Raw genomic sequence first — 13,300 nt, 5'->3', positions numbered from 1 at the left:
TAAAGGATAATGAAAGGATGATGGATAATTGACACTAAATGAATGTCTAGTAAATGATTTAAAAGACAATTTGATCCCACGAATGAATCTAATTATTTATGATTGATGCAATGATGCAAATGATTTAATGAAAACTAATGTCCAAAATGAACTATATGCAATGTTAAGTTAAAAATGACATGAATGTTTCTTAATGCAAGATGCAACTAAATGCGACGATGAGATGACCATGAGGAATGCAAGGTTTTTGAGACTTTGCATGATGCATTGATGATGTATCAGAGTACTCGGTCGTGATTGTATTCAAGACCAGCTTTAATGGTTACTTTTGCATATAAAGCCTACATATGAATGAGTGAATGGATGGGTGATATGCAACAGAATGCAATATATAAATAGATGAGATGAAATGATGATCCATAGTGCTCTATTTTCATCATTGAGCTTTAAAATGTTGGAAGAGAATACAAGCATCTGGACATAATGATTCAAGATGACCTGAGTATTCCTTACATGGATTTTATATAGCAAGTAATACAAATGACTTGATATAAGGGTCAAGTCGACCAGAGTATTGCTTGCGGAATAGACAAGGATTATCTTCGTTCATGCATGACTTGGATCATCCTCCTTGATCTTAGGCTAATCATATCCTGAGACAAGTGCATACCGTACTAAGAGATAAAAACCTTTATCCAATTTGGGTGAGGAGGAACCAATGAATGAGCATTGTACCTGCAAACAAACAATATATACATAAAGAATAAAGAATATGGATCCTTGGTAATGGTTCATGCGCATATGGTCGAGGTATACGCTGTAGTCAGCAAGCCGTAATGATCTATAACTGCATTTTGCATAAGATCACATAGCTTGGTGAACTTCCCACATAGACACCATTAGTACATGCCCTAGAACTTCATCGGAAATAATGTGCAAATGATACAAAACAATGCTAAAAGATCCTGATACAGATAAATGAAAGATTGTACTCATAAACCAACCAAGTATTTGACAGCTTAACATAATTTTCTTGTCAAAGAAAATGTCACTTTTGTCTTTGTTTTGGTAAGGAAGGATGCATCCTTGTTGAAGACAATTTTGAGTGTTGATGTGGATTGTATGGTCGATTGATAAGTGGTCATCGTGTGAGTATTTTGTCAATGTTTGTTTTGGGTATCTGCATGGATGAGTTTGTACAAGGTGTTGCCATGTTTTTGTGTGTTTTTCGATGGGTTTTCGATGTTTTTGGACTTTGTATTGTTTTTGAATGTTTTTGGATTTTTGTGAGACATTTTTGAATGTTTTTGGATTTTGTGAGACATTTTTGAAATGTTTTTTGGATTTTGTGAGACATTTTTGAAATGTTTTTTTTTTTTGCCAATGAATTACCAGTAATGTAGAATCCACTTCCATCATCTAGATTTGAAGGGTATTGCCCCCAGGTTTAGACATTACTATGATAGAGTGGGATGCAAGACGCATGAAGTACTATTGTTGTGTTGTAGACCAAATAACAAGCCATGGTTTGGAAGAATGGATGTGTGGAGGAATGAATGTGATCGCAACGAGCCAGAAAGATACTGGAGCCATTGTTTTTATGAGTGGTGCCTGTTTGCCAGGTTTTCACCATTGCACTTACCCAAGGTGCCACCGGAGTGGTTGTTCACTATTTGGATGCATGATTTTTTTCTTTACTTTTTGAATGTTTTTGTATTTCTTCAGGACATTTTTTTGAATGTTTTTGATATTTTCTGGTATGCAGGGGAGCTTGATGCTCTGTTCAGCTTAGGTATAAAACCATTTGAGGTGCATGTTGTTGATTGGGTCCGCAAGTGGTTCTCCTTCCGATGTAGCCAATTGATATGCCCCGGACCCGAATACAGCAGTGACAACATATGGGCCTAGCCAGTTTGATTCAAACTTGCCCTGATGTTCTCTGTTTGGTTGATTATGAGGATTCTCTCGTAGAACAAGATCACCTACCTCAAATGTACGAGGTCTAACTCAATGATTGTAGCTTCTACTCATGCACTGCTGATAGGCTTTGAGATGGTTGTACGTAGCTTATCGCTTCTCATATAGTAACTCTAAGTCCTGAAGACGGGATACTCTATAGGCATCGTCATCGATGAGATTGTGCAAGGAAACCCGTAATGATGGTATTTCGACCTCAATAGGTAATATAGCTTCTGCACCATAGACCAATGAATAAGGAGTTGCACCTGTAGGGGTTCGAATGCTAGTTCGATATGCCCATAGCGCTGGATTTAGTTGAACATGCCAATCACGACCGACATCATTGACTGTCTTCTTTAGGATCCTCAATATGTTTTTATTGGATGCTTTGGCCTAACCATTGCCTTGTGGGTAATAGGGCATGGAAAAGTGATGTTGGATGTGAAATTTCTCACAAAGTTCACAGACATCCTGATTTTTGAAAGGAAGACCGTTATCTGTGATGATGGACATGGGCACACCATACCGACAGATGATGTAGTTGAGGATGAATGAGGCAATCTGCTTGCCAGTGACTTGGGTAAGTGGAATAGCTTCGATCCACTTTGTGAAATATTCGGTGGCGGTAATAATGAATTTATGGCCATTGGATGAGGATGGATGGATTTTACCCACAAGGTCAAGGCCCCATTGACAGAAAGGCCATGGTGTCGTGATTGGTTGCAGTTCCTGGGCTGGTGCATGTATCAGGTTGCCATGAACTTGACATTTCTTGAATTTTCTGACAAAGTAGTAGGAATCCTTTTCCATAGATGGCCAATAGTATCCATTGCGTAGGAGTTTCTTGGCTAGTGACAGACCACTTGAGTGAGTCCCACAAATTCCCTCATGGACTTCTTCCAAAGCCTTTGTTATCTCACCTTGTTCCAGACATCAAAGGAGAGTACCATCAAGACCACGGCGGTATAAGGTTTCAGCAATAATGGTATATCGAGCAGTTTGGCAAATGAAGGTTTTACGTTGGTTATTCGATTGGTTGGGAGGAAGGGTGTGATCGTGAAGATAGGTGTAGAATTCATCATACCATGGGGATTCAGAACCGACAAGGCGACATATCATTTCAGATTCGGGGATATCATAAGCGGGAATCCAAAGTTGTTCTACCAAGAACTCGTAGCGTGTTGAATTTTGCGGAAGATCTAGGAGAGATGTGATGGTAGCCATAGCGTTAGCAGCTCGATTCTGATCTCTTGGTATCTGCTCAAAAGTGATAGTAGTAAATGATGTCTTTAGTTTGTCCACCATTTGCTTATATGGCATGATTTTATCATCCTTCATCTGATATTCATCTGTTGCTTGTCGAATGACCAATTGAGAGTCGCCATATACTTGTAGTTCTTGTAATTTCCATTGTACGACTAACCTGAGTCCCGTGATCAAGGCCTCATACTCTGCTATGTTGTTGGTGCATGGAAATGTGAGCCTGTAAGATTTTGGGATGCTGTCACCCTGAGGTGTGATAAACAGAATGCCTGCCCCCGAGCCATGCCTAGTGTATGAACCATCAAAGTATAGTTTCCATGGTTGTGCTGTTGTGATCATGAATATCTCTTCATTTGGAAAATTGGAAATGAGAGGATGATCGCCTATGAGAGGTGCATCGGCCAATTGATCTACAATAACCTGACCTTTGATAGCTTTTTGGTCTACATACTCGATGTCAAATTCACTTAGAATCATCACTCATTTGGCCAAGTGACCTATCAATGCTACTTTGCTGAGTAAATACTTGAGTGGATCAATCTTTGCAATGAGTTGTACTTTGTGTGTTAACAGATAGTGCCTTAGTTTAGTGGTTGCTAAGATTACTACTAGGCAAGCTCGCTCAATAGGTGTGTAATTGAGTTCATAGCCCACCAGTGTGCGAGAGATGTAGTAAACAACACACTCTTTTCCTTCTGCATTATGTTGTGCTAGTAGTACACCCAATGTTGTACTTGTTGCTGAGATATAGAGTAACAACGATCTACTTGGATCTGGTGGCATCAGCAATGGTGGATTCATGAGATAGTCTTTAAGTGTCTGAAATGCTTGTTGGCATCGGGCATCCCACTGAAAGCAGATGTTCTTGTGTAGTAGGTGTGTGAATGGGTGACACTTATCAGCCAATTGTGCAATGAATCTTCGGATGGATTGAAGATGTCCTTGTAATGTCCTTAGCTGACTGATATTCTTTGGTGGTGGCATATCCATGATTGCTTTTACCTTTGCTGGGTCGACCTCAATACCTTTGCTTGAGACAATGTATCCTAGAAGCTTCCCGGAGGTCACTCCAAAGACACATTTCTTGGGGTTGAGTCGAACATGGTATTGTTCCAGTCTATCAAAGATTTTATCTAAGATGTGGAGATGCCCTTCTCTGGTGAGTGATTTTGCTAGTAAGTCATCCACATAATCTTCCATCATAGTATGCATCATGTCATGGAAGATGTTGGTCATTGCTCTTTGATAGGTTGCTCCTGCATTCTTGAGACCGAAAGGCATCACATTCCAGCAATATGTGCCCCATGGACAGGTGAAGGCTATCTTATGTTGATCTTCTGGTGCGATCTTTATCTGATTGTATCCTGAAAAGCCATCCATGAGTGAAAGCATGGCATGCCCTACTATCAGATCCACTATGATGTCAATATTTGGAAGGGGGAAGTCATCCTTAGGATAGGCCTTATTCAGATCTCTGAAGTCAGTACAAATGCGGATTCCCCCTTTTGGTTTGCCGACAGGCACAATATTGGAGATCCATTCTACATAATCAATTGGTCTAATGAAACCAACATCTAGGAGTTTCTTGAGTTCCGTTTTGACTAGCACTGCAATTTGAGGTTGCATCTTACGAAGCTTTTGCTTGACAGGTTTGGCTCCTTCTGCTATGGTAAGGTGATGCATGACTAAATCAGGATCAAGCCCAGGCATGTCTGCATATCACCATGCAAAGTTGACCTGACGCTTCTGGAAGAACTCTATAAACTTAGGTTGTTCTTCTGGAGTGAGAAGAGATGCTAGATGTACGAGGTGAGCATTTTCAAGAGTCCCCACATTGTATTCTTTGGTTTCCTCGATGAGAATCGTTGATCGTTCCTGTTGTGTACTATCATGGAGAATGTCAAACCCTTCATCCTCAGGTGCCTTAGAGAGGTTTTCACCATTGGATATGCTCTTTCTTTTTACTTTTGTCGGATCAAACAGTGCCATAGTGTGTTTTTCACTAGAAGATCCATGTTTTATTGTTATATTTTTGCAGCTGAAAGGTTTGGCATCCGCCCCGAAGTATGCTGTGCTATTAAGTTCAATGGCGAATCCGACTTTGTGATCCCCGCTTGGTAGGTTATCCCTTAATTCCAAAAAGTCAATGATAGCCTCATCATTTTGGAAGAAGTCAAGACATGGGGGATTCGGTTGGTTCCATTCGATGAGTTCAGGGTGGATAATAGGCATTATTTCGTCAAGTAGGTTAAGTGCATTAGATATATCAGTGAGGGTTAAGATGTTATGGTGAAGGTCGTTAATGGTACTCTCCCTGTTAGAATCAGGCATAGGATGAGACGTAGGGTCTGTGGAAGATGTTTCCAGTTCAGGAACCCAAGTGGTCTTTATCTGTGCTTCTCCGTAAACAGGGATGTCTTTGCATGGTGGAGGTAGTGATGCATCTTCCTCATCTAAAGTGTTAAGCTATATAGAATCAAATTCCCACTCATGTGAGTCGGTCTCTGAGTCACTTTCCAACATCCGATTACTATACCATACTGGGATGTCTTTTGAATTGAATAATGCAGGTGTGATTGGTTGACATACCTTTGTAGTGATCGGTGCTGCAAGAAGGTCGATGGGGTTTAAAGGATCGGGTACAGGGAGTATCGGTAGTGTTGACTCAGTGGCTTCTGCTAGAACTGCTGGTGCCATAGATGCTGCTGTGGGTTTCGATACAGTCGCTGTTGCTAATGGTGTCGCTGATGAGACTACTGGTTCTCTTGGTGGGATCACTAGTTCATGTGGTGAGATGAGTGGCATTGGTGATGGTTGTGTTGGGATGCTGAGCCTCGGTGGGGTAGTTGGGATGGTGCTTGAGGCTGCTTTGATAATGAAAGGTGTCCTTTTTGCAGTAGGCTGACATAATGGTTTGTTGGGTTTTCCTTTGAATTTGAGTTTAGGAAAGATCTCTTTTTCAAAGCCTAGGCCTGTATTACCTTTGGTCTTTAATTCTGGCAGCAGAGGGTCATGTCGTCCTTGTTTGCAATATCCCAAAGCACTTTGACCATCATACCCCATTCTTTGCATAATGAGGAGACCTTTGCCATACTGATCTGTAGGAAGTTTAAATTGCGGTATATCAGTGGTGATGGGATCTTTATAGATCCAGTCCACCAAGTCCTCATCTTGGGTTTCTTCTTCTTGACTCTTTCCAAGGATGAAAGGCGTCAAAGCACATGCTGGCGTGACTAGTGATTGTTGGAGTACCTGTTGTGGTTTACCATGTGTTCTAGGAGAAGTGGGCATTTGTCCCACACAAAAGAGGTGACTCAAGTTGTATTCCCCAGGGCCTTCCTCTGTTATCTTCATTTTAAGCTTTTCTTGCTTGGGTATAGTGGTGTTTGAACTGGCAAGAGAGGCAGGACTTATATATGATGTGGAGGAAATGGCTTCTCTATTATTAGGAACAGTAATCTCTGGTTGATGGCTGATATTATGACAGTATGTAAAGGGATTTGCATCGCCCAGGATTGTGATTTCTACACCGTTATGTGGGAACTTGATACATTGATGGTAGGTAGATGGAACGGCTTGCATGGCATGTATCCAAGGTCTTCCTAACAATAGATTATATGGCAAAGGAAGGTCCAGAACCTGACAAATAATGTGCTTTACCACGGGGCCCACTCGGATTGGTAGTACCACAACTCCTTTGGATGAACGCTCTGCATCATCATAGGCTTTGATTGTGATATTCTTACGAGGATCCACTGATTCTACTGCATATCCCAATGCTATGACCAACTGTAGTGTACAAATATTCAGGCCTGCTCCGTTATCGATCAAGACTCGCTTGATCCTATGCTGGTTAATAAAGCCTTCAATGTGTAGTGAGGTGTTATGAGGTTGCTAGAAGGAAGAGTTGTCACTTTCGGAAAAAGTGAGACAAGGTGATGACTTGAGACTTCCAACCATGGCTTGAAATTGGTCTGTATTCAGATTTGCAAGGATTGATGCCTCTTGGAGTGCTTGATCCAAGATAGTTTTATGGGATGGTGATAGGCGCAATAGTTCTAAAATGGATATAAGCGCAGATGTTTTGTCTAATTGTTCCACAAGATTGTACTACTTTGGGATGGAGGTGGTGCCTTATGGAGCTGCCTTTATGGTGACCTTGCCACAACGTGTAACAACATTGCAATTTGAGTTGGGATTTTTGAAGGTTATAGTTGCAACTTGTTCACTAGCATCATACAAGTGATTTACAGTATAATTATACACAGCCTATGTATAATCAGTGGTAACAGTGCCTCTCCTAGAAGTGGAAGGACCCCTCTAATCTTGTGATGGAAGTGGATTTTTGAACATTAGATGATCATTATTGGTTGTTTTTGGGTAATGTCCTTCAATTTCAATTTCTCCTCGGTCAATAAGATCCTGAATAAGATCTTTTAATCGGTGACAATTACTTGTCTTGTGTCCTCTTCCTTGATGGAATTCACAGTGTTCAGTATCTCTCCACCATGCCGGTTTGACCTGAGGCTCATAGTTTGATAGTTTAGGTAGAGTGACCAAATTTTGAGAAATGAGTTGTCGCAATACTGTTTCAATGGGTTCCCCTAAGGGAGTGTATGTGCGTTTATGTTTTTGCTGACGAGGTCTTGGTTCATTGTGAGATGTGATGTGACCTTGATTAGAAGGAACATTTGTGTTATTTTGAGGTGGAGGATTTTGTCCTACAAACCGAACCATAGGTTGTGCATTTTGGATAGTCCGGGCATCCACAACCCCATTGTTGACGATATTCTTGTTTTTATTCCAGAAGCTTGGTTTATCACTATTGAAGTGCGGGCGAGGACCATCTTTTGGTTCATTAAAGATTTTGATGAGTCCTTTCTTGATAAGTGCCCTTTCACATTTCAAACCCTTGGTGATCATATCATTAAAAGAGTCCGTGTCTTTGACATCTAGGTGAAATTCCATTTCTTCCTTTAAGTTGGAAATGAATATTTCCACTAGTTCTCGTTCAGGTAACTGAAGAGAACGTCTGCTAGACATTTGATGCCATCGTTGCAGGAATATTGAGAATAGTTCACCTGGTTCTTGTTTAGTGTTGCACAGATCAGCCATGGTGATGTCGCGTTCAATGTTATGAGAGTAATGAGCTAGGAACTTTTGGATGAGTTCCTCAAATGTTCTAATGCCACCTGGTAGTCGGGAAAACCATGATGTGGTTGTTCCTCCCAAGCTTTGGGGAAAAAGGCGCATTAGGTATGTGTCTTCATATGCCACTTCGTGACAAACAGAATGAAATTCTCTGACATGATCATGAGGATCTCCCTTTCCTCTATATTTTTCAAATTTGGGTGTTTTGAATCCTCAGGGAAAGGGTGGCATATAAAGATTCCTATCAAAAGGATAGGGACAAATGTCATTGAGTGAGAATTGGTTAGTTTTGATACCACTATGAAACTGTTGGGCAAGATTCTCGACTTGTTGCCGCAACATCTCCATTTCATTTGGAGGAGGAGGTGGTGGGTTACCTTGAGGAATGTTATATCTGATGGGATCTCTACCTCTTTCCTCTTCATGGTGACTTTGTCTTTCGGATGCTTATCTTAATTGGGCAAGATCAAAGTCAGAGGGGAGTTTTGCTCCTTCTTGAGCGAGCTTTAAAAAGTGAGCATCCGCATTGCTCCTGAGTATTTCGTCAAATAGTTTGTTAAAGAGAGGGTTATGTTGAGTCCTTTCTATTGTTGCGAGAGTAGGAGTACTTGGGTTTTCATCATTCGCATTTCCTCCAAGTGCTTCTTGAAATTCATTGAGATTTTCTTCTTCTTCTTCTTCCATTTCTATTTCTCGTTGCCTTGACCGTGATTGGGTTTGAGCCATTTTGCTTACAAGCTTTTGTTGAAGGTGAGTGAAGATGATGATGAGTTTTTGATGAAATGAGAGATTGATGATTGGTGAATTGTGTTGCACGTGGATCTCTAGCACTTTTTAAGGTGGATGTAACCGAAATTGCTTCTTTGAATTGCTTGTTTGTTTGATAAGTTTGGATGTGATAAGGTGTAGAGAAATTTGAGATGTGTTACAGATTGAACTACCTAGTAATGAGAGGATTCACTCATGAACTAGTTTTAACCTACGTAGATGTGTCTCTTAGGATGAGCTTATCCTAGATGTAGAAACAATCTAAAAAGTGATGTGAATTTTTTGATTTCAAGCAATATCTAAAAGAGAACTTGGGACAAGAACCTCTTAATGTTTTGAGAGTTGGAACAAATTGATGATGAAGTGATGATGTATGAAAAAGATGATGGATGAAATGTTTTAACTTCAATAAAAGCTTTTTGTTACAAATGGGACAAACTCTACCTCTTCCCTTTCGAGTGTTGGTGGTATTTCTCGAGCTGTGTTGTAGGTGATACAGACGTTTGGGAAAAAGTTGGGATTAATCTTACCTCCTTGGTTTTTGTGATAACTTAGAGCTCTATATTGCATAAAAGCTCTGCGGTTCAATGTCTCTGAATCAAATTCATTTGTTTTGCCTTGAAGGTAGAGGTGCATGTGATGCAGAAAAACTCTATGGGAGACAAAGATTTGTCTATTTAGATAAAAGAATTTTCTCCTTTTGATCAAAGCCTTTGATCTTAATGGTCTTCTTTTCAAGTTGATATTCTGATGACACTCCTTCTTTCGCAAGATGTGAAGAATGGTCATAAAATTTGACTCTTTGTTGTTTGCACTTTGTTTTTGATGTGTTTTGGTTGTTTTGAAAGATGTTGGATGAATACTTTTTTTTTGGGATTGATTTTCCGATTTGATGTTTCTTTGACAAGAAAACAAAGCAAGCACACAAACACAAGAATGTTGCCTAAAAGGCACAAATGAGTATGGGTCTAGATCAACCCAATCCTTGGACTTATATATGACCCTTCCTTTAGATGTATTTTAAGGTGTATTTCCAAAGCCGGAAGTCGGCTCAATTTGCACTTGGTTTTTAAAATGAACACACTTCAAACACTTTTTATCCCTAAGGTCAAATGGCCAGTTGTGATAAATTTAGCCCACATCTTGATATTTCTTCGACTTTGGTACTACATACCTTATGAATCCCGCTGTGGCAAGTAAGGATGTGATATACTAAGTCTTGCACGAGCATAACAAATAGATGATCCCTATGATGGGGGAGTCACCACTTTTATCAAGCCACAAGTGACTTTTCAAAAAGCTATGTTTCTACTCAAGGAAATATGTATGGTGAGTATCTTGGGAGCAAAACCATCTATGCTCTTGCACTAAATTATATCGCAAATATCCTCAATCAATAGAACGGGTGGGCTACTACTTAAAGGTGTTTAGTCATGTTCGATGTTTTTGGACATAAGTTCATTCTGCAGTGACTCACTTAAGAGCCTTGTAACTGGTGGTGGGGCCCATTTGTCCTTTCGGCCAGTTACACTGTAGGAACAACTATACCCAAGGCTATAGCTTTTGCTCTCACCTGATTTCTATAGCGGCTCGAAGGATTTACTGCTCGAGGTCGTTTCCAAGAGTATTGATCCCTTGGCAGGCCTCTCTTAAAAAGATAAAATTTGAGTGTTACTAACACTTTTCTCTTGCACCTAGGACCACGAAAGCCAAGGGAGAGGATAGTGTGTGTTAGAGGTAGGACCACTCGACCGACTTTTTGCACAAGCGTGCCAAACACGAAAAACACTTGTTCTTTTTAACCCATCATTGCAATGTGGTCTAACTATTTGGAGATGTTGCTCCAACAATCATGATTTTTTTTTTAACTTTCAAAGGCAATATGTTTTGTAAACTAGGAAAAATGAAATCCTGATCAACTTAACAAAAAACACGTTTTGCTTGAAGTAAAATTGTTTTTGAGCTTGAATGAAAAATGGCTTGTTCTTTTTAGATTGCCCAAAACAAAGTGTTGATTGTAAATTTCTTTAAGTTGATGCAAGAAAATAAATTTTGTTTTGTTGATTTTAAGCACCAAAACGAAGTTTGTTTCCTAACTTGCAACAATAAAGTTTGTTTTGTTCAATTTTTAATGCACCAAAAGACGAGTGACCCTAACTAGAAGGCAATGAAATTTTGTTTGTTCAAGTTTCTTTTAAAAGCACCAAAAGACAAGTTTGTGATTTTTTTATGGTGAGTTTTAAACCTGCACAAACAACAAATGATTAGTAAAATCTATGTCCAAGGGGGGCTTCCACAAGCCTAAAAATTTCAATTTTTTTTTTTTGGTTACAAGGTGATTTTTACGACATTCTGTTACAATAGCGCTAGTCTGTGTTTGAACAGAAGCGCTATTTCATGCAAAGGTGTTGAAAGAAGGGGAAAAACAAAGAGGCAAAAGTGTTGAAAAAGGGTTAATAGCACCAAAACAACGTCAAAAGCGCCAAAATGATTCCAAAAGCGTTGAACTTGAGACAATAGCGCTATTGTAAGAACAATAGCGCTGAAAGCATAAGTGTCGATAGCACTAGAATGAGTTCAATAGCGCCAAAGCGCAACCTGTGTGACACTTTCAACATTCAGACATGTTAGTTTTTTTTTTAAAATGATATTTTTGGTGTTTCGGTTCACGTCGGGTTCACCAAATGATGCTCTATTAAATGGACAAGGTTAGCAAATGACAAACAACACAAGAAACCAGAAAATCGTTAGTGTTAGTTAACCAAAAGCTAATCTAAACAAGCATATCAAAAGAGATGCTAAAATCATGCTAATATATCTAACAAATGAAACAAAGATAATGAGGCATCTCCAAATGCCTCTTAGCATGCTCTTAGCTCCTTCTCCCTTGTTCCTCTCCTCTCCAAGTTCCAAAATAGTGTAGCTCTCAGCAACTTTTTGCACTATGGATTCTTATGGAGGTTTGAGATTGAAATATTGCTCTAAATATAAATAAAGAAGCTAATATTAAGCTATTGATACTAAAAATGATTTATTTTAACCAAAATGACAATATATGAGTTTGCTATGCTAAATGCTCTCTAAAATGCCTATAGGTTAAATGCATACTAGTTTTCAGGATCTGGATTATGAAGAAATGGGCTCTATTTATAGGAAAAATGGAGCAATAGATGGTTGAGATTGAGCAATCTCAACAAGGGTCAGGATTGAATGATTTCAAATCCATGTGAGGGCTTTCAACCCAATCCCAGGATGACAAGTGTCAATGTGAGATAGGTTGAGAGGAGAGGGAATAAGCATTAAATGCTTGACATGACTTTGGAAGTTAAAGTCAAGGTTGGTTGAATGCATAAACTCTTTATTCAAAGAACAAAACTTTTATCCAATGGATAAACTCTTGTGCAAATGTGAAATGGATGAATATGGTCAAAACAATAAATGTTTGGGGGGACAAGTTTGAAATAACCATAAATGGTTATGCAAGAGCCATAAATGGTCATGTAAGAGCCACTAGTGGTCTTGGAAGACTTTGGGGGTTAATTTGTTGAACACACAAAGCATTAAATGCTTTTCAAAGACTTTGGAGTCTTTGAGAAGTGACTCCATTTTGCTTAGGAATGTGACAATAATTAGGGGATGGATTAGGCTAATTAGGAAGGGGTTAGAAGAATCTAGAAGGGGATTAGATTTTGCAAGTGGATTTGGTGGGTGAGGGAAAATAGGATTTTATTAAAATAAAAATTCATTAATTTCAATAAATGTGTACAAGTTGCATTTGTAGGAAAATGCAAGTGCGGGGGGATAATGCTTTACATAAATGTTTTATCTAATTTATTTAAAAGAGGAAAAAGGGGATTTAATTAAATAAATAGATTTTATTTATTTAATTGATTGGAATTTGATTTAATGAATTAATTAAAATAAATTGAATAATTTATTTAATTAATAGAAGAATGTTTTGGGAATAAATTAATTAAATATTAATTTAATTAACTAATGGCTAGTGGATTTTTAATCAAATAAATAGCAAATATTTATTTAATTAAGCTAGACAGATTTGTGTGACTACAGACATTATCTAAGTAGTGGGAGTTTCTAGGTGTGTATGTGACAAGTATTGCACTTGAAGCTTATAGTTGCATGTTATGGGTTGCATATG

The sequence above is a fragment of the Cryptomeria japonica genome, chromosome 7 (assembly GCF_030272615.1).
Source record: "Cryptomeria japonica chromosome 7, Sugi_1.0, whole genome shotgun sequence".
NCBI lineage: Eukaryota > Viridiplantae > Streptophyta > Pinopsida > Cupressales > Cupressaceae > Cryptomeria > Cryptomeria japonica.
The sequence above is the reverse complement of the archived record's forward strand: the minus strand, read 5'-3'. Positions refer to the sequence as shown.